General features: G+C 47.6%; 1 long non-coding RNA gene across 1 annotated transcript in view; it reads right to left on the bottom strand.

The window, feature by feature from the left end:
• Positions 1-3,337: 3,337 nt before the first annotated feature.
• The window catches only part of LOC311426410, a 274,512-nt gene continuing 254,171 nt past the window's right edge, over positions 3,338-23,678 (bottom strand). Inside the window, exon 2 of the long non-coding RNA XR_014686724.1 lies at positions 3,338-4,954. This is a non-coding gene — a long non-coding RNA (uncharacterized lncRNA). The remainder of the gene's footprint in view (positions 4,955-23,678) is intronic.

Here is a 23,678-nt window from a genome sequence, read left to right as displayed (position 1 = left end):
GGGGAGCAGGATGTGGCCCTCACTATCCATGAAGAACTGGTTGGTGACCTGGTACGGCACTTGGATGTGCACAAGTCGATGGGGCCGGATGGGATCCACCCGAGGGTACTGAGAGAACTGGCAGAGGAGCTGGCCAAGCCACTGTCCTGGCTATCGGGGGAGGTCCCAGTTGACTGGCGGCTAGCAAATGTGACGCCCATCTACAAGAAGGGCTGGAGGGCAGACCCAGGAAACTACAGGCCTGTCAGTTTGACCTCAGTACCAGGGAAGCTCATGGAGCAGATCCTCCTGAGAGTCATCACGCAGCACTTGAAGGGGAAGCAGGCGATCAGGCCCAGTCAGCATGGGTTTATGAAAGGCAGGTCCTGCTTGACAAACCTGATCTCCTTCTATGACAAAGTGACGCGCTGGGTGGATGAGGGAAAGGCTGTGGATGTGGTCTACCTTGACTTCAGCAAGGCTTTTGACACCGTCTCCCACAGCATTCTCCTCAAGAAACTGGCTGCTCTTGGCTTGGACTGGCGCACGCTTCGTTGGGTTAGAAACTGGCTGGATAGCCGGGCCCAAAGAGTCATGGTGAATGGAGTCAAGTCCAGTTGGAGGCCAGTCACTAGTGGCGTCCCCCAGGGCTCAGTGCTGGGGCCGGTCCTCTTTAATATCTTCATCGATGATCTGGACGAGGGCATCAAGTGCACCCTCAGTAAGTTTGCAGATGACACCAAGTTAGGTGCGTGTGTCGATCTGCTTGAGGGTAGGAAAGCTCTGCAGGAGGATCTGGATAGGCTGCACCGATGGGCTGAGGTCAGCTGCATGAAGTTCAACAAGGCCAAATGCTGGGTCCTGCACCTGGGGCGCAATAACCCCAAGCAGAGCTACAGACTGGGAGATGAGTGGTTGGAGAACTGCCTGGCAGAGAAGGACCTGGGAGTGATGGTGGATAGTTGGTTGAATATGAGCCAGCAGTGTGCTCAGGTGGCCAAGAAGGCCAACGGCATCCTGGCTTGTATCAGGAACAGTGTGACCAGCAGGGCTAGGGAAGTGATCGTCCCCCTGTACTCAGCTCTGGTGAGGCCGCACCTCGAGTACTGTGTTCAGTTTTGGGCCTCTTGCTACAAGAAGGACATCGAGGTGCTTGAGCGAGTCCAGAGAAGGGCGAAGAAGCTGGTGAGGGGCCTGGAGAACAAGTCCTACGAGGAGCGGCTGAGGGAGCTGGGCTTGTTCAGCCTGGAGAAGAGGAGGCTCAGGGGCGACCTTATCGCTCTCTATAGGTACCTCAAGGGAGGCTGTAGCGAGGTGGGGGTTGGTCTGTTCTCCCACATGCCTGGTGACAGGACGAGGGGGAATGGGCTTAAGTTGCGCCAAGGGTAGTTTTAGGTTACATGTTAGGAAGAACTTCTTTACTGAAAGGGTTGTTAGGCATTGGAACAGGCTGCCCAGGGAAGTGGTGGAGTCACCATCCCTGGAAGTCTTCAAAAGACGTTTAGATGTAGAGCTTAGGGATATGGTTTAGTGGGGACTGTTAGCGTTAGGTCAGAGGTTGGACTCGATGATCTTGAGGTCTCTTCCAACCTAGAAATTCTGTGATTCTGCATTCAGTCTCTTCTAACCTTGCTGTTTTATGATTACTTGGATGCTAAATTTAGCTACTGTATCTCGACTAGGACCTTGGACAGGGGAAAGTCATAATGGTGAATGGGTCTAAATTATGTCTTTCAAGGATCCTCTGGCATGCGGAAAGCAAACTCTACAATCAGTAAGATTGTAAAGTAGGTACGTAATAAATGGCTCAGTCTTCAAAATAGGACTATAATCAAAGTTTACAATTTATTAAAGGAATAGAGGTAAGGAAACAGCGCTGGGTGCGCTGGGAGTCTCTGCTCCACCAAGACACACACCAGTCACATCAAGCAGCTGATTTTTATGCTCCTAGGCTAATACATATTCATTACTACTTCTAAAAAAAACAGGGTTATTATAATTAGTTTCCGGAATCCAAACCCTCCTACTGGAGCATGCATATCAGTCTCCGGTGGTCCCTCTGGGGGTCTCTCTGGGTCTCTCGTGCTGAAGGCTCATACTCTTCCTCCCTCTTGTACTTCTCCTTTGTCCAACTTGGCTGTATGTCAGAGACTTGTGCAGCATCCCCTGCAAGCTTTGTCTTTTAGTCGTTCTTCAGCTCTTCCCGTCTCCTTAATCTCCTGGCCAGATATCAGAAACTTTCATAGTGTCCCATGTAATAGTCATAATAGTTAGCAGTTATTCTGAAATCCCCCAGATATCAGAGACTTCAAGGAAAAGCCTACAAATACATTTCCCTTCAAGCTCTCTATTGACACGAATTGCTGAAACATTCCTTTGCAAGATACAAGAATTATATACATTAACCACTCTGTTTTCCTTAGACTTGTGGTTATACAAGGGTATGTAAGACAGAAGGTCACATTCATCATACCATGCGGCCCTAGCATTGTTCCATACTGACACGAATCAGATGAACATATCTCACAGGTTTGTTTATTCAGCACTGGGCAGCACGGGGGGTAGTCCCACCAAAGTCATGCACACCCCAATGTGGCACTTGCCTTGGTTATATGTGGTGAAGAGTTACATATACATGAAGTTTCTCGATACACCTATACATATGCATGACCTATCCCCACTTTATATTAAAATTAGTTCCAGGGAGTCATTTTCATAGATTCCTCCTATCCACGGTTGCACAGTGTTTTCTGGTAGTGGTCGCTGGGGATCTTGGGGATGAAGATTAGTGAGTCTTCCTTGTCACTGCTGGTTGACCTCTCATCTCAGCGCAGACTCATAAGCTTCTCAACTTCTGCTTAAACAGCAGACTCGGTTTCAGTTGGTGTTTGTACTGGGTCTGGCTGGGATGTTAACTTTCCCTGCAGCAGCCCATACAGTGCTGCGCTCTGCACTTGTAGCTAGAACAGCAGTGGTATCACACCAGGGCTGTGTCTGCTGATGAGCAGTGCTGGCAGAGCATTGGGACTCTCTCTAACCCTCCTTGGGGGTGGGCAAAAAAGTGAGAAAAGAAACATCACCAGGGCAGCTGACCTAAACCAACCAAAGGGATATTCCATACCATATGATGTCACACTGTATTGGTTCCGCTCGAGTGGGCAGCCGAGCTCCACCACAGCCGCTCTCTCACTCCCCCTCCTCAAAGAGGAATGGGGAGAAAATATGTGAAAAGGGCTCAAGGGTTGAGACAAGGATGAGAAAATCACACAGTAATTATTGTAACGGGCAAAACAGACTCGGCATAAGGAGATAGTAAGATTTATTGCTCATTACTGTTATAAATGGCTCAGGATTCAAATTAGGATTAAATAATAAAATAGGATTTATTGAAAGAATATAAAGGAATAGAGGTAAGCAAACAGCGCTGGGTGCACCGGGAGTCTCCGCTCCACCAGGACGCACACCAGTTACATCAAGCAGCTGATTTTTATGCTCCTAGACTAATACATATTCATTACTACTTCTAAAAAAAATAGATTATTAAAATTAGCTTCCGGGGTGCAGTCCCTCCTACTGGAGCATGCGCAGTCTCCTCTGGGGTCTCTTCTGGGGGTCTCTAGGGGTCTTTCATGCTGAAGGCTCGTAGTCTTCCTCTCCCCCTTTGTACTTACTGGGCACCATGCCAAGTTTATAGAACATCCTCTTCAAGTCTTGTCTCCCAGCCGTCCTTCAGCTTCTTTCTCCTTCCTCTTTATCTCTCGGCCCCCCCTAACCAGATACCAAAGATCCACATAGTATCCCATAACAGTCACTAGTTGTTATCAGTTGTTCTGAAACTCCCAGACACACGAGTAATTAAAACATTCTTCCCCAGCCATTCACAGACACATCTATAGCAGTGTTAGAAATAGAAGTCCGGAATAACAAAAGCAAACAGGTTCATAAATTTAAGAAGTGATAAATTGACTAGAATGAGGGGGAGACTGGGACACACTGCATCTGTGGTTCAAGAATTAAATTGCCAGTGCAGGGCCCAGAGGCAGACAGGATTCAAACAGAATTGTTCTTTATGGACACGAATTGTTAAAACATTCCTCACAATCCCTTATCTTCTTTTTAATATCAACAATTCGTGTCACTTCTGTTGTTAATAACTGGGTTTCATCAGTCCGTTCTTGGAGGGTCCAATTCTTAAACATCATAATTGACATATCCCCTTCCTTTTTTAATGAAGTTATTACAAATGTACTATTTATCACCCAGTGTATTAATAAGGTAAGGCAAGGTATCATACAAGGTATATACAATAACATAATTACACCACATGACAATAAAAATAACACTCTTTTAACCCATGGTCCACCAGGCAGTCATGAAAATAAATCCCATTCCATATCCTTCCAGGTTTGTGTTTGCTCGCTCACCTCCCCCCTCCTTCTCTGGGATGGGAGAGAGAAATGGGAAAGTGAAGCCTGTGAGTTGAGATAAAAACAAGAAAATAATAACAATAATAATAACAATAATGATGATAATAGTACTACTAGTAATAATGTGTACGAAACAAGTGATGCACAATGCAATTGCTCACCACCTGCTGTCCGATGCCCAACCTAACCCCAAGCAGTCCGGCCCTCCTCCCAGCCTGCCTGCTGACAGGACAGTGAGAAGCTGAATTTGGCTTGGTCCTTGGCTTGGTGTAAGCACTGCTCTGTAACAATTAAAAACAATTAAAACATCAGCATATTATTAACATTCTTCTCATCCTAAACCAGAACATAACATTCTATCAGCTACTAGGAAGAAACACCCTTTTTATCAATCTTTAAACAGCAATTACTAAAGCTAAATTTTCCACAGACTTCTCCTTCTTGTGCTAGTAAATAATCCAAAGCTAGGCAATTTTGATACAAAGCAGTTCTCATCTTTAAAACTCATTTAAATCAGTTCTCATCATTTATAACTATTTCTATTACAGCTAATAACCTAATTATTCTATTAAGTATATATACTGAGGTCCTATAGCCCCAGGATCTGTCTTCTGCCCACGTAGCTGGATCATAATAGGCAAAAGCCTTCAGTCAAGGAGTTAGGCCCGCTTTCAGGGTCAATTCAGGCTTGTGTTACCGTTCGGCCTGTCAGGGTGATCCAGCTCCTGGAAAACGAATCACAATTTTATATAGTTTTTAAAAAAAAAAGAGGTTTTTTATGTTATTTTCTCGGGACAACCTGATCTTAGTGTGGGAGAAGTCCGGTCGAGGCCCTCTCACTCGGCAGTCAATACCCATAGGGGTTGCCTCCCTCGGTAGACCATACACACCGCAGTGGAGGGTCCTGCCCCGGTCTTGCCTTCTCCCTTTTCTCCCTTTAGGCTTGTCCCCTTTATTTGGCATCCTTAATTCATGCAGAGCCTCGTTGCCAGAATATTAGTTCTCCCTTAGCTTGAGTTTCAGTTTCCCAGGAGCGGACTCAACCCTCCAAGTTTCAGTAGTTACTGGTCCTTTTATTCTGGATGCGTGGGTCCCTTTCTGCAGTTCTCACAGCTGTTTCAGTAGTCAGTAAAACAAGGTACAGTCCCTCACATCGGGGGTTCAGTGATTCTTCCCTCCCATGGCTGCTTGTTGAAACACTTTCTTTTTTATCTTCTGACAAGTTAAATAACAGTTATCTAATTTGCTTTGCCGTATGGCCCTTTCCAGGTTCCTGTAGCAGGATTCATCTGATAGCCTTTCAGGTTGATACAGATTTGACTACAGATACAGGGTTTTGGCATCATCACCCCAGTCCTTGCAGTCTCTCTGCTGGTTACACACTTTATTGATATCTATGCATTCTCCACTTCTGCACTTGAATTTGCCAGGTCCAGAGCACTGAACAACATTGTTACAGTTTGCTTCATCAGTGCCATCCAGACAGTCTCTCACACCACTGCTCCTATGGACACAGTTCCCATCTTCACATCTGAACTGGTCTGGCCTGCAGGTCCAGGAAGGGCAGTTAATTTCATCACTTCCATCCTTACAATAAGGATCTCTGTCACATCGCCACAATTCTCTTCATCTTCTCCACTGTCACAGTCTTTTTCACCATCACATTTCCATGACACTGTTCTCATATGACACAGCTCAGCACTTTCGTCAGACCCATCTTCACAATCCGGATCCCCATCACACTGCCATCTGTTTGGCACACACTGACCACTGTTGCACACACAGTCAGATTCAGCACACGTCTTCTTCATACAAGCACTCTCATCACTGCCATCTGAGCAGTCTTCACATTTTACTCTAGCACCGTCGGCAGCAGTGCACAGTCAGGTGAAGGCGAGCAGCAGGCAGAGCGCCCCGCACTGTCACCTGTGTCACTTATACTACTCCTATTACCCATGCTGTTAGTGTCAGTGGCATCCTCCTTTTCTTTTTGCCACTGACCATTCACCACAACTGGATGAGACACATGATTACTAGTTAGGAAAGAGAGTGTAACATCTGCTATATGGCTGCAGGCAGTGCCAGCTGCAACCTTAGGTTTGTGAAAGAGCCTGCCGGTGGTCATTTGGCAGTGTAATCTGCGTCTCTGCACTCCTGCCCTGCAATAGAGCTAAGTCGTCATTAGTAATGGTTATAACACCGATCTGGGGACTAATAGTCTTTTTTTGCATTGCAAGATAAACCTTTTATAAAAAGAATGCTAGAGTGAAGCAACACAGCCGCTGCTGCCGCTGCCTCCATGGTTACGTCAGACAGGCTGCAGGGTCCTGATGTCCGCCCCTCTGCTCTGTGCCGACTCGCCTCACGGTGAGAGTCGACTGCCGGTGTCCACTGACGCCTCTGGTCTCCCGTAGCAACTCGATCTCGGATGTTCCGCAATTACTTCAATTTCCCCGTGTTTTGCAGCTTCTGTCAGGTCTATTCTGTGTCTCTCAGAGCTGTCCGTGGCTCTGCAGCGTCTCTCAGGGCTCTCTCCGTCCAGCGGTAGTCCCTCCGTAGTTTCTCTGGTCTCCCAGCACCGCTCCAGTCTCTCGGCCTGTTCAGGTCTCAGCGAGTCCAGGTCTCGGCCTGTGCGGGCCTCATACGTTGCAGGAAGCACAGCCGAAAGCACCAGTAGAGTCAGATCATGCTCCTGCCTTTTTCTTGTCACAGTCAAAACATTTAAGAGCAAAAATAGGATACACAAAATACACAAGATACACCGGGCCCATATATTAGGCACCACTCAAAACTTGGATAAAACAGCACTTCTTTTCAGTCTGTCAAGCACTTCATTCGTCTCTGCCCACTCCCCTTGCAGAGAGTACGGAACCATGGATCGGAACTCTGCACTCGCTTTGCAGCAACGCTGCGTCTCACTCACACAGCACAATCGCACACGGAGGCCTCCAGCACATCTCATTCATACCACAGGAACATAATTTAGAATGATAACCAACCAAATAAGTATTGTCTCTGACTGTGTTCTTCGTGAAGTGACTTGTAACACTTTGTTTCAAACCCTTACACTTACACAAATACTTTCAACACAAAATACGTACAATATGCAAATATTACAATATACAAAATTTCAACACAAAATACAACACAAAATACATACAATTATTAACACTCCAGTTAGTATCCCTCCAGCAGCCGAAAACATACCGTTTGTCTGCAGTTTCAGGAGATCTTTGCTCCTGCGGTGAGCAGCTGAGAGTGGAGTCCCCTCCGAGCAAAAACGCTCAGGGTGCACCTAGGGGCGTCCGCGCTGCAGCCGATCCTGCAGCCGAGCAGAGTGTCTCCTGCCTGGCTCACCAAAATGACTCACAGAAAGCTGACTCCACAATCAGTAAGATTGTAAAGTAGGTATGTTTACTCAGTTCCATGCAGCACAGGGCAGGTAGTCCCACCAAAGTCATGCACTCCTAATGTGGCAAATTGCTTTAGTAAAGAGTTACATATACATGAACATTCCTATAGATATGCATAACCTGTCCCTTTGTGAACAGTCCTCCTTATCTCAGACCCCTTGATTAAAGTCTGAACCATGAGGTTGTTTTTGATCTGGTTCTCAGGGTCCGAGAGGCTCCTGTTATCTGGTGGTATAAGTGCAGCACAGGCACAAATGTAGCACATATTCATTCTTAATCAATTGCTCTCTAATTTCTAATTCCAATGTTTCAGCTTGCTCTTTTCCGGATCCACAGGTATTCTACTATTAATGTTCAAAGCCTGACAGACCCCGTCCTCCGTGGATCAAAATACATGGGGTCTTAAGGGTTCTTTTGGTCATTCTATCATAAAATACTGGATCATTTTTAATTTACTCTTTAATTTTCTGGGGCCCCTGTTGTTCCAATTTCTAATCATTATTCATAATGGACTTTTTGGTCATATATCTGGTAATTTGCTCCCTTTCTGGTCCTTGGTCTTCGATTTTATCTGACCCATCTGGGAATTTTACTAGTGGCAATTCCCACAGCCCTTGGTTGCCCCCAGTGAGAGTGTCTTGCAGGGGGTTTAGGACCTATCACCCACCCACGTATCACTCCATTCACCAGCCCAGCCCCCCCAACAGGAGATTAGAACCAGTGAGAAAACAAAAAGACTTCTACGCAGACTTTAGAAGCCTCAGTTACACTCTCACACACAAACACGGGCAACCGTACCTTTACCCAACCGGACGGTATCTTACGAATCAGTCGTCTTCGTCCAGAGTCCAACTGGACGGTATCCACAAGCGTCTTCGTCTGGGATCGAACCAGACGGTATCCAAACGACTGTCGTCTTCGTCCGGTTCGATCCCGGACACCGGAATCCAACCGAACGGTATCCAAACGACCCTGTCGTCTTCATCCGGATCTTCGCGCGCAGAATTACGGGCACAAAAACAGCCGGCAAGGGAGCTCAAAAAAAATCAAATTCTTTGCTTACCCTTATTCAGGTTCAGGATGGCATTAGTCCCGATCTGACTCAAACAGGAGCCACCAAATGGTGGGGCGCCTCTCCTAGATTAAATCAGAATTCAGGAACTATAGCCATCCCGGACGAGCCCCCAAATTGTTATAAATGGCTCAGGATTCAAATTAGGATTAAATAAAAAAATAGGATTTATTGAAAGAATATAAAGGAATAGAGGTAAGCAAACAGCGCTGGGTGCACCGGGAGTCTCCGCTCCACCAGGACGCACACCAGTTACATCAAGCAGCTGATTTTTATGCTCCTAGACTAATACATATTCATTACTACTTCTAAAAAAAATAGATTATTAAAATTAGCTTCCGGGGTGCAGTCCCTCCTACTGGAGCATGCGCAGTCTCCTCTGGGGTCTCTTCTGGGGGTCTCTAGGGGTCTTTCATGCTGAAGGCTCATAGTCTTCCTCTCCCCCTTTGTACTTACTGGGCACCATGCCAAGTTTATAGAACATCCTCTTCAAGTCTTGTCTCCCAGCCGTCCTTCAGCTTCTTTCTCCTTCCTCTTTATCTCTCGGCCCCCCCTAACCAGATACCAAAGATCCACATAGTATCCCTGTAGTGGGTTTATGTGGCAAGGTTTTGGTAGCAGGGAGCCATAGGGGTGGTTTCTGTGAGAAAGATCTAGAAGCTGCCCCATGTTTGGGAAGGGCCCCATTGTTTTCCAGATCCGAGCCAATAAGCGATGTTGTTTTGCGCCTCTGTGAGAGCATATTTAAGACAGGGAAAAAAACACTGCGCCAGACAGCAGCCGGGAGAGTGAAGGGAGTGAGGAATAGCACCAAGGTCAGTGTAGAAGGAGGGGGAGAGGTGCTCCAGGCGCCGGAGCAGAAGTCCCTTGCGGCCTGTGGTGAGGACCATGGTGAAGCAGGATGTCCCGCTGCAGCCCATGGAGTACCACGGTGGAGCAGGGTTCCACGCTGCAGCCCGTGGAGGAGACCACGGTGGAGCAGGTGGCCCTGCACCGACGGAGGCTGCCGCCTGTGGAAGACCCCTGCCGGAGCAGATTCTGGGCCGGACCTGTAGCCCATGGAGAGGAGCCCACGCAGGAGCAGGTGATCTGGCAGGAGCTGCTGCCCATAGGGGAGCCAGGTTGGAGCAGTTTTCTCCTGAGGGATGGACCCCGTGGTACGGACCCATATCTGGAGCAGTTCTGGAAGAGCTGCTGCCTGTGGGAAGCCCACTCCGGATCAGTTCATCAAGGACTGCATCCCGTGGGTGGGACCCCACAGCACAGGGGACGAGAGTGACCGAGAAGGAGCGGCAGAGAAGAAGTGCTGTAGACTGACCATAACCCCCATTCCCCCGTTCCCCTGCGCCGCTCGGGGGGAGGAGGTGGAAGAGGGTGGATGGGGGGGAAGGTGCTTTTGGTTTGCTTTTTCCTTTGTTTTCTCACTTCTCTCGCTTGTTAGTAATAGGCAATAAATCTTACTATCTCCTTATGCCGAGTCTGTTTTGCCCGTTACAATAATTATTGCGTGATTTTCTCGTCCTTATCTCAATCCTTGAGCCCTTTTCACATATTTTCTCCCCATTCCTCTTTGAGGAGGGGGAGTGAGAGAGCGGCTGTGGTGGAGCTCGGCTGCCCACTCGAGCGGAACCACGACAATCCCATAACAGTCACTAGTTGTTATCAGTTGTTCTGAAACTCCCAGACACACGAGTAATTAAAATATTCTTCCCCAGCCATTCACAGACACATCTATAGCAGTGTTAGAAATAGAAGTCCGGAATAACAAAAGCAAACAGGTTCATAAATTTAAGAAGTGATAAATTGACTAGAATGAGGGGGAGACTGGGACACACTGCATCTGTGGTTCAAGAATTAAATTGCCAGTGCAGGGCCCAGAGGCAGACAGGATTCAAACAGAATTGTTCTTTATGGACACGAATTGTTAAAACATTCCTCACATTACTAACAAGCTAGAGAAGTGAGAAAACAAAGGAAAAAAAAGGAAAAAGCACCTTCTCCCCCCATCCGCCCTCTTCCACCTCCTCCCCCCGAGCGGCGCAGGGGAACGGGGGAATGGGGGTTATGGTCAGTCTACAGCACTTCTTCTCTGCCGCTCCTTCTCGGTCACTCTCGTGCCCTGTGCTGTGGGGTCCCTCCCACGGGATGCAGTCCTTGATGAACTGATCCGGCATGGGCTTCCCACAGGCAGCAGCTCTTCCAGAACTGCTCCAGATATGGGTCCGTACCACGGGGTCCATCCCTCAGGAGAAAACTGCTCCAACCTGGCTCCCCTACGGGCAGCAGCTCCTGCCAGATCACCTGCTCCTGCGTGGGCTCCTCTCCACGGGCTACAGGTCCGGCCCGGAATCTGCTCCGGCAGGGGTCTTCCACAGGCGGCAGCCTCCGTCGGTGCAGGGCCACCTGCTCCACCGTGGTACTCCATGGGCTGCAGGGGGACATCCTGCTTCACCATGGTCCTCACCACAGGCCGCAGGGGACTTCTGCTCCGGCGCCTGGAGCACCTCTCCCCCTCCTTCTACACTGACCTTGGCACCTGCAAGGCTGTTTTCTCACTCCCTTCACTCTCCCGGCTGCTGTGTGGCGCAGCGTTTTTTTCCCTGTCTTAAATATGCTCTCACAGAGGCGCAAAACAACATCGCTTATTGGCTCAGATCTGGAAAACAATGGGACCCTTACCAAACATGGGGCAGCTTCTAGATCTTTCTCACAGAAACCACCCCTATGGCTCCCTGCTACCTAAACCTTGCCACGTAAACCCACTACACACACTCAGCAATAAAAGGTGGAAAGAGGAAGAAGAAGAAGAGGGGTGGGCTCTCGTTGTGAAAATGTTGGTCCTCCTCCCGAACACCAGCTACGTGCGTTGAGGCCCTGCTTCAAGGATGTGGTCAATCATCGCTCATTTGTGGGAAGTAGAGAGTAATTTCTTTCCTCTGCACTTTCACATAGCCTTTATTTGTTGTTTTTTTTTTTTTTTTTTTTTTTTCTTCCCCCTTCCTTTTCCCCCTTTCCCTTTTTTTTCCCTTTAGTTAAATTATCACAGAATCACAGAATCACAGAATTTGCTAGGTTGGAAGAGACCTCAAGGTCATCGAGTCCAACCTCCAACCTAACGCTAACAGCCCTCCACTAAACCATATCCCTAAGCTCTACATCTAAACGTCTTTTGAAGACTTCCAAGGATGGTGACTCCACCACTTCCCTGGGCAGCCTGTTCCAGTGCCTCACAACCCTTTCAGTGAAGAAGTTCTTCCTAACATCTAGCCTAAAACTCCCCTGGCTCAACTTAAACCCATTCCCCCTCGTCCTGTCACCAGGAACGTGGGAGAACAGGCCAACCCCCACCTCGCTACAGCCTCCCTTGAGGTACCTAAAAAGAGCGATAAGGTCGCCCCTGAGCCTCCTCTTCTCCAGGCTGAACAAGCCCAGCTCCCTCAGCCGCTCCTCGTAGGACTTGTTCTCCAGGCCCCTCACCAGCTTCGTCGCCCTTCTCTGCACCCGCTCAAGCACCTCGATGTCCTTCTTGTAGCGAGGGGCCCAAAACTGAACACAGTACTCGAGGCGCGGCCTCACCAGAGCTGAGTACAGGGGGACGATCACCTCCCTAGCCCTGCTGGTCACGCTGTTCCTAATACAAGCCAGGATGCCGTTGGCCTTCTTGGCCACCTGAGCACACTGCTGGCTCATATTCAGCCGACTGTCCACCATCACTCCCAGGTCCTTCTCTGCCTGGCAGCTTTCCAACCATTCCTCTCCCAGCCTGTAGCTCTGCTTGGGGTTATTGCGCCCCAGGTGCAGGACCCGGCACTTGGCCTTGTTAAACTTCATGCAGTTGACCTCAGCCCATCGGTCCAGCCTATCCAGATCCTCCTGCAGAGCTTTCCTACCCTCAAGCAGATCGACACACGCACCTAACTTGGTGTCATCTGCGAACTTACTGAGGGTGCACTCGATGCCCTCGTCCAGATCATCGATGAAGATATTAAAGAGGACCGGCCCCAGCACCAAGCCCTGGGGGACGCCACTAGTGACTGGCCTCCAACTGGACTTGGCTCCATTCACCACGACTCTTTGGGCCCGGCTATCCAGCCAGTTTCTAACCCAACGAAGCGTGCGCCAGTCCAAGCCAAGAGCAGCCAGTTTCTTGAGGAGAATGCTGTGGGAGACGGTGTCAAAAGCCTTGCTGAAGTCAAGGTAGACCACATCCACAGCCTTTCCCTCATCCACCCAGCGCGTCACTCTGTCATAGAAGGAGATCAGGTTCGTCAGGCATGACCTGCCTTTCATAAAGCCATGCTGACTGGGCCTGATCGCCTGCTTCCCCTTCAAGTGCTGCATGATGACTCTCAGGAGGATCTGCTCCATGAGCTTTCCTGGCACTGAGGTCAAACTGACAGGCCTGTAGTTTCCTGGGTCTGCCCTCCGGCCCTTCTTGTAGATGGGCGTCACGTTTGCTAGCCGCCAGTCGATTGGGACCTCCCCTGATTTAACTAAATTGTTTAGTTAATAATAATCTTTCCTTACAGAATCACAGAATCACAGAATTTTCTAGGTTGGAAGAGACCTCAAGGTCATCGAGTCCAACCTCCAACCTAACGCTAACAGCCCTCCACTAAACCATATCCCTAAGCTCTACATCTAAACGTCTTTTGAAGACTTCCAGGGATGGTGACTCCACCACTTCCCTGGGCAGCCTGTTCCAATGCCTCACAACCCTTTCTGTAAAGAAGTTCTTCCTAACATCTAACCTAAAACTCCCCTGGCTCAACTTAAGCCCATTCCCCCTCGTCCTGTCACCAGGCACGTGGGAGAACAGGCCAACCCCCACCTCGCTACAGCCTCCCTTGAGGTACCTAAAAAGAGCGATAAGGTCACCCCTGAGCCTCCTCTTCTCCAGGCTGAACAAGCCCAGCTCCCTCAGCCGCTCCTCGTAGGACTTGTTCTCCAGGCCCCTCACCAGCTTCGTCGCCCTTCTCTGCACCCGCTCAAGCACCTCGATGTCCTTCTTGTAGCGAGGGGCCCAAAACTGAACACAGTACTCGAGGTGCGGCCTCACCAGAGCTGAGTACAGGGGGACGATCACCTCCCTAGCCCTGCTGGTCACACTGTTCCTGATACAAGCCAGGATGCCGTTGGCCTTCTTGGCCACCTGAGCACACTGCTGGCTCATATTCAGCCGACTGTCCACCATCACTCCCAGGTCCTTCTCTGCCTGGCAGCTTTCCAACCATTCCTCTCCCAGCCTGTAGCTCTGCTTGGGGTTATTGCGCCCCAGGTGCAGGACCCGGCACTTGGCCTTGTTAAACTTCATGCAGTTGACCTCAGCCCATCGGTCCAGCCTATCCAGATCCTCCTGCAGAGCTTTCCTACCCTCAAGCAGATCGACACACGCACCTAACTTGGTGTCATCTGCGAACTTACTGAGGGTGCACTCGATGCCCTCGTCCAGATCATCGATGAAGATATTAAAGAGGACCGGCCCCAGCACCGAGCCCTGGGGAACGCCACTAGTGACTGGCCTCCAACTGGACTTGGCTCCATTCACCACGACTCTTTGGGCCCGGCTATCCAGCCAGTTTCTAACCCAACGAAGCGTGCGCCAGTCCAAGCCAAGAGCAGCCAGTTTCTTGAGGAGAATGCTGTGGGAGACGGTGTCAAAAGCCTTGCTGAAGTCAAGGTAGACCACATCCACAGCCTTTCCCTCATCCACCCAGCGCGTCACTCTGTCATAGAAGGAGATCAGGTTCGTCAAGCATGACCTGCCTTTCATAAAGCCATGCTGACTGGGCCTGATCGCCTGCTTCCCCTTCAAGTGCTGCATGATGACTCTCAGGAGGATCTGCTCCATGAGCTTTCCTGGCACTGAGGTCAAACTGACAGGCCTGTAGTTTCCTGGGTCTGCCCTCCGGCCCTTCTTGTAGATGGGCGTCACGTTTGCTAGCCGCCAGTCGATTGGGACCTCCCCCGATAGCCAGGACTGTTGATAAATGATGGACAGCGGCTTGGCCAGCTCCTCTGCCAGTTCCCTCAGTACCCTTGGGTGGATCCCATCTGGCCCCATCGACTTGTGCACATCTAAGTGCCGTAGTAGGTCACCAACCAGTTCTTCATGGATAATGAAGGCCACATCCTGCTCCCCATCCCCTTCCACCAGCTCAGGGTACTGGGTATCCAGAGAACATCCGGTATTGCCGCTAAAGACTGAGGCAAAGAAGGCATTGAGCACCTCCGCCTTTTCCTCATCTCTTGTAACTAAGTTTCCCCCCGCATCCAGTAAAGGATGGAGATTCTCCTTAGTCCTCCTTTTTGTGTTGATGTATTTATAGAAACGTTTTTTGTTATCTTTAACGGCAGTAGCCAGATTGAGCTCCAGATGAGCTTTGGCCTTCCTAATTTTGTCCCTGCACAGCCTCGCTACTTCTTTAAAGTCCTCCTTAGTGGCCTGCCCACTTTTCCAAAGCTTATAAACCCTCTTTTTCCTCCTAAGATCAAGCCACAATTCTCTGTTGAGCCAGGCCGGTCTTCTTCCCCGCCAGCTCGTCTTTGGGCACGTGGGAACAGACCGTTCCTGCGCCATTAAGACTTCCCTCTTGAAGAGCGCCCAGCCTTCCTGGACCCCTCTGCCCTTCAGAACCGCCTCCCAAGGGACTCCACCAACCAGTGTCCTGAGCAGCTCAAAGTCAGCCCTCCGAAAGTCCAATACAGCGGTTTTACTGGTCCCCTTCCTGGCCTCGCCAAGAATAGTGAACTCCACCATTGCGTGGTCACTCTGCCCTAGACAGCTCCCGACGATCACGTCCTCCACCAGTCCTTCTCTGTTTGTGAAGAGAAGGTCTAGCGGGGCACCTCCCCTGGTAGGCTCACTAACCAGCTGCGTCAGGAAGCTATCTTCCACGCTCTCCAGAAACCTCCTAGACTGCTTTCTCAGGGCTGTGTTGTGCTTCCAGGATATGTCAGGGAAGTTGAAGTCCCCCACGAGTACAAGAGCTGATGATTTTGCAACCTCTGTCAGCTGCCTGTAGAATTCCTCATCCGTCTCCTCATCCTGGTTCGGCGGTCTATAGCAGACCCCGACCAGGACACTAGCCTTGTTGTCCCTGCCGATCCTAACCCAAAGGGACTCGACCTTGTCATTCCCAACCTCGAGTTCTACAACCTCGAAAGACTCTCTAATATAGAGAGCCACACCACCACCCCTTCTATGCTGCCTGTCCCTTCTATAGAGCTTATAGCCAGGCATTGCAGCACTCCAGTCATGAGACTGGTCCCACCACGTCTCCGTGATGGCAACCAAGTCGTAGCCTGCCTGCCGCACGATGGCTTCCAGCTCCTCCTGTTTGTTACCCATGCTGCGTGCATTGGTGTAGATGCACTTCAGCTGGGCCATTGCCTTATCCTCCGGCCTTGCCATTGTTCCCCCTGGCACAGTCCCAACAATCCTAGCCTCAGCCCCATCCCCCTTCCTACCTAGTTTAAAGCCCTCTCAATGAGCCCTGCCAGTTCCTGGCCCAGGATCCTTTTTCCCCTAAAAGATAGGGACCCGTCTGCGGCCATCAGGCCAGGTGCTGAGTAAAGTGCCCCATGATCAAAAAAAACAAGATTTCTGCGTTGGCACCAGCCCCGGAGCCACGTGTTTAACAGGTGGGCTTTCCGTGTCCTCTCTGAACTCCTCCCTGCCACCATAGGGATGGACGAAAACACCACCTGCACTCCCGCTCCATCCACTAACCGACCCAGCCCCCTAAAGTCCCTTTTGATAGCCTTGAGGCTTCTCTCTTCGATGTTATCACTGCCCGCCTGGACTATCAAAAGGGGGTAATAGTCAGAGGGGCGTACCAGGTTAGGAAGCTTCCTGGCAACGTCCCTGACCCTGGCCCCAGGGAGACAGCAGACTTCCCTACGGGTAGGGTCTGGCCGACAAATAGGGCCCTCTGTTCCCCTAAGAATCGAGTCTCCAACAACAATAACCCTCCTGTCTTTTTTGGTGGAGGCAGTCCTGAGGCGCGGAGTCGACCTCCTCGCTCCAGGCATCCTCCTGGGAACATTTGCTACCTCTTCCTCACACACCGGCCTCTCAATCTCTAGGGCCTCAAACCTGTTGTGTAAGGGCACCTGGGAAGGTGGGGCCGGAAGGGGAGAGCATCGCCTGCGATGTCGAGCAGGGACCTGTTTCCATTCCTCCTCAGCTCCCAGATCCCCTCCCTCTGCCCGACGGGGACAGGGCAGGGGGTCCGCCCCCATTTGGGGAGTCTCACCTCGGCACCTCCCCTTGAGGCCCTGCAGGGAGTTACTCCAGAAGTCTATCTCCCGCTCACACTCCCTGATGGCCCTCAACCTCTCCACCTCCTCCTTGAGCTCCGCCACCATGCGGACCAGGTCATCCACCTGCTCGCACCTCACGCACGCAGTTTCTCTGCCTCCCGCCGATGGCAGCAACAGGCTCAGACACTCCTTGCATCCGGTGACCTGAACTGCGGCATTTTTTAACGGGTAGTCGGTCTGCGTGTGTACCGACTTTCTGGAGAGCGCGCCGTGCCTGGTGGCGACCATTATCGCCTAGTTACGGCTGTTGTTAACGAGGTGTTGTTTGTGTGTAGGGGGAGCGCTCTGCCCTTCCTGCGCGAACTGCCGCGCGAACTGCCGCGCCACTCCCTCTGACGCGCCACGCCCTGTTTGCCCGCCCTGTTCGCCGCGCTCCTGGTCGCTCGCGCTCCCTAGGGGCTGCTTTTGAAGGGCTGGGGAGGGGGCGCTGCTGGCTCCGCCTTCGCCTCGTCAGCCTCCCTCACGAGGGCTGCCGGGTCCTGGCGGCTCCCTCTAGTAGGCTCGATGCCGGACAAAATTAGCCCTGCCTGGCCCGATCCCCCGCTCCGCTGCAGAACGCGTCTGCCCCGGAGCCGATCGCCTCGGCAAATGGCAGTGAAATGGCGGTGGGTCCCGATTTAAATAGCCCGCCGCTGACGCTGCTGGCTCCGCCTTCGCCTCGTCAGCCTCCCTCACGAGGGCTGCCGGGTCCTGGCGGCTCCCTCTAGTAGGCTCGATGCCGGACAAAATTAGCCCTGCCTGGCCCGATCCCCCGCTCCGCTGCAGAACGCGTCTGCCCCGGAGCCGATCGCCTCGGCAAATAATTATTTTACTTTTATAAATTTACTTTTATAATTTTTTTTTATAAATTTTTTTTTTTTACTTTTATAAATTTATAATTACTCGGCCTTAATAATTATTATTTTTTTCCCTTTAATTAAATTATCCTTATCTCAACCTGTGAGTTGTTCTTTCCTTTGCTTCTTCCCTTCCTCATCTAAGGAGGGGGAGTGAGAGAGTGGTTGTGGTGTTTAGCTGCTTAGCACGGTAAAACCACCACAGTTCTTGAAATGTGTTTCCTGTTTTCTATCAGGAACTGTTTTTTGTGAGGAATCCCAGAATTTCTTGCCACAGTTTCTTTGCACAATAGGTAGCGGAAGATATAGTACATGTCCCTTAGCCTGTCTTATTTACTAAAATTCTTTTGGCTTCCTTTCACATGCCCATTAGCCTATCTTATCTACTAAAATTCTTTCAGCCTCCTCTCACCCCTTTAAGAAGGGTATATATACCTATATCAAAATAAGCTAAGTATATGTGCAATAAGTCTGCAGACAGGGTTTTTTGACCTGTAATGATTTACTTAAATCCAGTATCTTTTCAAGAGCAAGAAAAGCCAAGTAATGTTCAATTTCAAAAAGGAAAATTAAACAGAAATACAAAACCTTTCTCAAACAATAATTATGAGTAAAATCTGTACAAGCAGCGTGAAGACTACTTAACATATTGGACACTGAGAACAGATGTACACCACCTATCAAAATTTCAGGAGTTAGTAAAAGGAATCCAAGCAAGGCTAAACTGCACGGAAATGGAAATTATAAGATGCAAGAGAGTATCCTAAAAAGCAGAAGTTGTGTCTAATTGCGGAAGATATAAAGTCTCAAAATCCATTGGATTAAATGTAAAAACACAATAAAAAGACAGCAATGTACAAAATGCAAAAAATGCTTGGAAAAGCACAGATTAAGAGCAGAAAGTGCAACACAGTTTGTAGAACTAACATTAAAGTATAAAGCTATTTTAAGATCCTTCCTACTACCTTCCATTATTGCTGGTCTAACGAATTCCTCAGATTCATGATATATTTGCTTGGAGAAAGATGTATAATGTATCTATTGCAAACTGATTTTACTGTTAGCCTTAAATTAATCCAAAGATTTAAATAAGACAATTCATGGTATTGAGAGGCCCTTGCTAAATTCAAACCTTCAAATGTCCTTAATATATTAACTGACTGAAGAAAAAGTGAGAATTCATCAACCTTGAAGCCTGCCAAACAAAAAAGTCAAATCTTCATTTGAACTTTAGTTTGACCTATTGCGATTTTCATTGTCAGCCAACTACCAAAGTCTGGATGAAATGAGAGGCTCTTCTCACAGTGACCCTCTACAAACAGGCATATATATGCTTTATTGAATGTTTAGAGAAGAAAATAATAATACCCTAATTACTAATAATTGTTTTCACCATGAAAGAAAAAACTTCACAAAGAAAGGAAGAATAGATGAAGTTCACAGAACTGTAAGTAGAATTGGCAAACCAATCCAAAGGTGGTACCAGAGAAACAGGAATGACGACTCTGAACTGAAAATAATGAAGCATGATCAAAATCATAAAAGCCCTATGCTCTTGGGCAGACTTGCAAAGCCTGTGCTTATAGCATCACAGCTTTGTTGATATTTGTATTTAAGATGCATTAAATGCAGTTTGGATAGGCTTCAAAAACACTTCAGTGACAACATTTAATTGCAGTGCAGATAAAGCACAAATTAGAATTATTAATATATGGTTAGATATACTATTCCGATGTTTGTGGTTTTTTTTGGTCTTAGTTCAGTTTCACTCTTCTCTGATAATGTTCTCTAAATTATCTTGGTTTCCCAAATAATACAGTAGCAATGACAAATTTTTCCACTAGGGTTTGAATGATAAATGAGTAAAGATATACCACATAACACATATGCACATCAAAAATGTAGTAAAAATGTATATTTTTGTTATCATAAATTTTATTGATTCTACAGAACCACTACATGCAACACACATGCCCTTGTTATTTCCTGTCATTGTGACAACAAAAGCATTTTAAAAAACATTTTCAAAAAACAGAGGTTCGTATCAGAGGTTCATACAAATCAACCTCTGTACAGCTTTGTTTTGCAGTAGGTTGTGAAGTCCATTTCTGTATTTCACCAAATGTCACATACATAATAAATGCATTAGAACAAATATTATGGAAAACCCTTTTCACCATCAGGACAGTCAGGAAGTGGAGCATAGGAATCCAGAGAAGTTGTGTAGTCTCCATCCTTGGTGGTTTTCGAGACCTCAGCAACCTGGTCTGGCATCATAGCTGACTGCTTTGAGTAGGAGGTTAGACTAGAGACCTCCTGAGGGTCCTTCCAACCTGAATTATCCTATGATCTTGAAATCTCTGGATTGTTTTTTATTAAAATTACTCTTCTCTTGCAAGGTTTGTAGTTAATAATTTAAACTTCCTATTATATGTTATATTAGATTTGATTTTTTAAAACTATAATAACAATTGTATTTCTCCAGAATGAATTCACATCCTTCCTTTACATTTTTAATGCCAAGAAGTTATAAAACAATAAAATATTTTGTCCAAATCACTCCTGTTATCCTCAACTCCTGTTACACTCAAAACAGATTCGCATATGCTTGAAGAATACCCACCCCACCCCCCCACCCCCCCAATCAAGAAGGCCAATGGCATCCTGGCTTGTATCAGGAATAGTGTAGCCAGCAGGACCAGGGAGGTGATCGTCCCCTTGTATTCTGTTCTGATGAGGCTGCACCTCGAGTACTGTGTTCAGGTTTGGGTCCCTCACTACAAGAAAGACATCGAGGCCCTGTATTGTTGTCCAGAGAAGTGCTATGAAGCTGGTGAAGGGCCTGGAACTCAAGTCTTATGAGGAGTGGCTGAGAGAACTGGGGTTGTGTAGTCTGGAGAAGAGGAGGCTCACGGGAGACATTATTGCTCTCTACAACTACCTGAAAGGAAGTTGTGGGGAGCTGGCGGTCAGCCTCTTCTTTCAGGTAACTAGAGATAGGACTAGAGGGAATGGCCTCAAGTTGCACCAGAGGAGGTTTAGTTTGGGAATTAGGAGACATTTCTTTTCAGAAAGAGTAGTCAGACATTGGAAGGAATTGCCCAGGGAGGTAGTGGCATCACAATCCCTGGGGGTGTTCAAGGAAATAGGTTGGATGTTAGGAAGAACTTCTTTTCTGAAAGGGTTGTTAGGCATTGGAACAGGCCTACATCTACATTAGATGTAGAGCTTAGCGATATGGTTTAGTGGAGGACTTGTTAGTGTTAGGTCAGAGGTTGGACTTGATGATCTTGACGTCTCTTCCAACCTTGAAATTCTGTGATTCTGTGATTCTGTGAAATGTTGAATGTGGTACTTAGGGACATGGTTTAGTCGGTGATATCAGTGGTAGGGGGATAGTTGAACCAGACTTTTATAGCAAACTTAACAGGGGCGGATAGTGTCTCACACAAGATTATTGGTCAAAAGCACTCAAACAACTGCAAGAAAATAACCCCACCTGCAAGAAAACAACCCCCTTGTGATCTTGTGATTAGCAGTCACGTAGATCTCGTCCTTGAAGCCAGCTGCTGGCAACAATATTTTTTTTTAATTCCTCAATTGGGAGATGTGGGAACGCTGTCATGGGAACTTCTCATAGTCATCCTGGTAGCTCGGTTTGCTCAGAGGAAGCAAGTCATAGCCTCCTTGCTGTTTCAAAAATCCCTCAACACCTTAAGCAAAATACCAGAAGATGAGGATTGGTAAATATACAGGGATGATTTACTTATATATTTTCTCATTCTAAACAAGGTACCTCTTTGTTATTTGCAACTAGAGGAATTGCTGAAGAGCTTTTATATTTCTGGTATATTTTTAATCCTTGTACTGTATGTAAACATATTTACATTTTATGTTAAGATTTTATTTATAAATATAATTCATAAACTATTAGTATTAAGCATTATTGATCATTATAGAATTTCAAAAATAATCTTGTTCAGTTTATGACATCTGTGATATTAACTGATGTTATTAGACTTTACCTACAGTGGTGCTTCCCCAACCTTTTGTTTTATTTCAGCTTCACCGTTGCTTCTCCTTGAATCCTTTTCTTTCACCCTTAGTCTCAGCCCTTGTTGCTGCCTCCTTGTCTTTCCCTTATTCTATATTCCGCATTTTTCCTACTGTGAGAAAAACACTACCTTACTCCTCCCCATTTCCAGTAACTCTATCACCACCAGGAATAAACCCAAACTAGTAAGCCTTTTTGGACTCAGCTAATTGTATTCTGAGCTGATTCTGCATGGAGCCAGCATCAGCCCACTGAAGCCTTTCATCTTGAGCTCCATGCCACATCTCAGCTGTATCAGTTACGTGAAACTCAAACCATCTGTACTTATAACCTGCTTGTAGCATACATTAAATGTTAATCTTTAATCTTTTATAAGTGACTTACATTTATAACTTCAGAATTGTTTTCCATTATGAATACATCAGTAGATGTCTATGGACAAGTTTTATAGAAATGCTTTGAAGTGTACTTTGTGATAGATTTTAGTGGAACTACACACTGCAAATAAATTATTTTAATTACTTTAGAAGTTTTAACATTCTATGGAAGTAAATAACTTCGTGTACTATGCTACAGTAGCTGCTTCATATTGAGTAAGTTTGTTTATTGTTGTGTCTAATGCTCTACCATTTTTTTTTCTGGGTTCTGCAGATGGAAATGATATGCACTTCACTTGGAAGAGAGAAGCAGCAATATGTTTATTGATATAAAGTAGTGATTTAACAAAGCTTATGTGATGTAACAAAGATTTGATGATGGTAAAGTACACTAGGTCATTTACTGTATAGAGGAGAGGGTGTGCCAAACACATCGGGGAGACCTTCCTGTTGAGTCACAATGTTCAGAGAGGACCCTCTCGCTTTCTAAACTCCTGCTGAGAGGAGTGTAGGTGCAACTGGATCCAGTCCTAGTCCCAGACTTGGTCAACGGTTTATGTCTAAAGGATTATATGTACACAATTAATCTAAGATATAATCTTAGTGAAGCTTACAAAGCAAGCTAATAGGCACTTGACAAGGGTCTGTTGCGGTAAGCAATCTCTCAGTGTCAAGGAGTAAGGGATCTCTGCAGCAAGTATAACCTCTAGAGGCGTCCCTACTCAAAGGGAGACCCTGCTATGTAGCCTGCTGCCATGAAGGAGAGCTCAAAAGGCTCTTGGGCTGCTCACTATTTACAGGGTAAGATAGTATGATAAGTATGCAAATATGACTTACACTCATATTTGCATACCAAGTGCAGATGTTAATTTCTTCCAAATTTGCCTTGAGTGAGACACTGTCTGAGTCAAGCCAAATTTGGCTTGACTCAGACAGTGGCCAGCACTGTGGTTAGGTGGGCGCATTGCTATTGTGTTCTTATCTGTCTCCCCTGAATCCACCTTGAGCTGGATCACAACCAGACACACCCATTACTACAGCCACTGGTGGTTATTGCTTGAGCAGGGTTATGGGAAATAAAGGTCAGGGTGGGGGAGTGGGGGGAAACACCATCACACTGGGTCCTTTTCTCTAGACTCTAGTTATATTTATACCTATGTTTAACTTAGGTTGAGACATTCAGTGAGTTTTTTTT

This window comes from Aythya ferina (genome assembly GCF_964211825.1).
Source record: "Aythya ferina genome assembly, chromosome: W".
NCBI classification, from domain to species: domain Eukaryota; kingdom Metazoa; phylum Chordata; class Aves; order Anseriformes; family Anatidae; genus Aythya; species Aythya ferina.
This window is presented reverse-complemented; position numbering and strand designations above follow the sequence as displayed.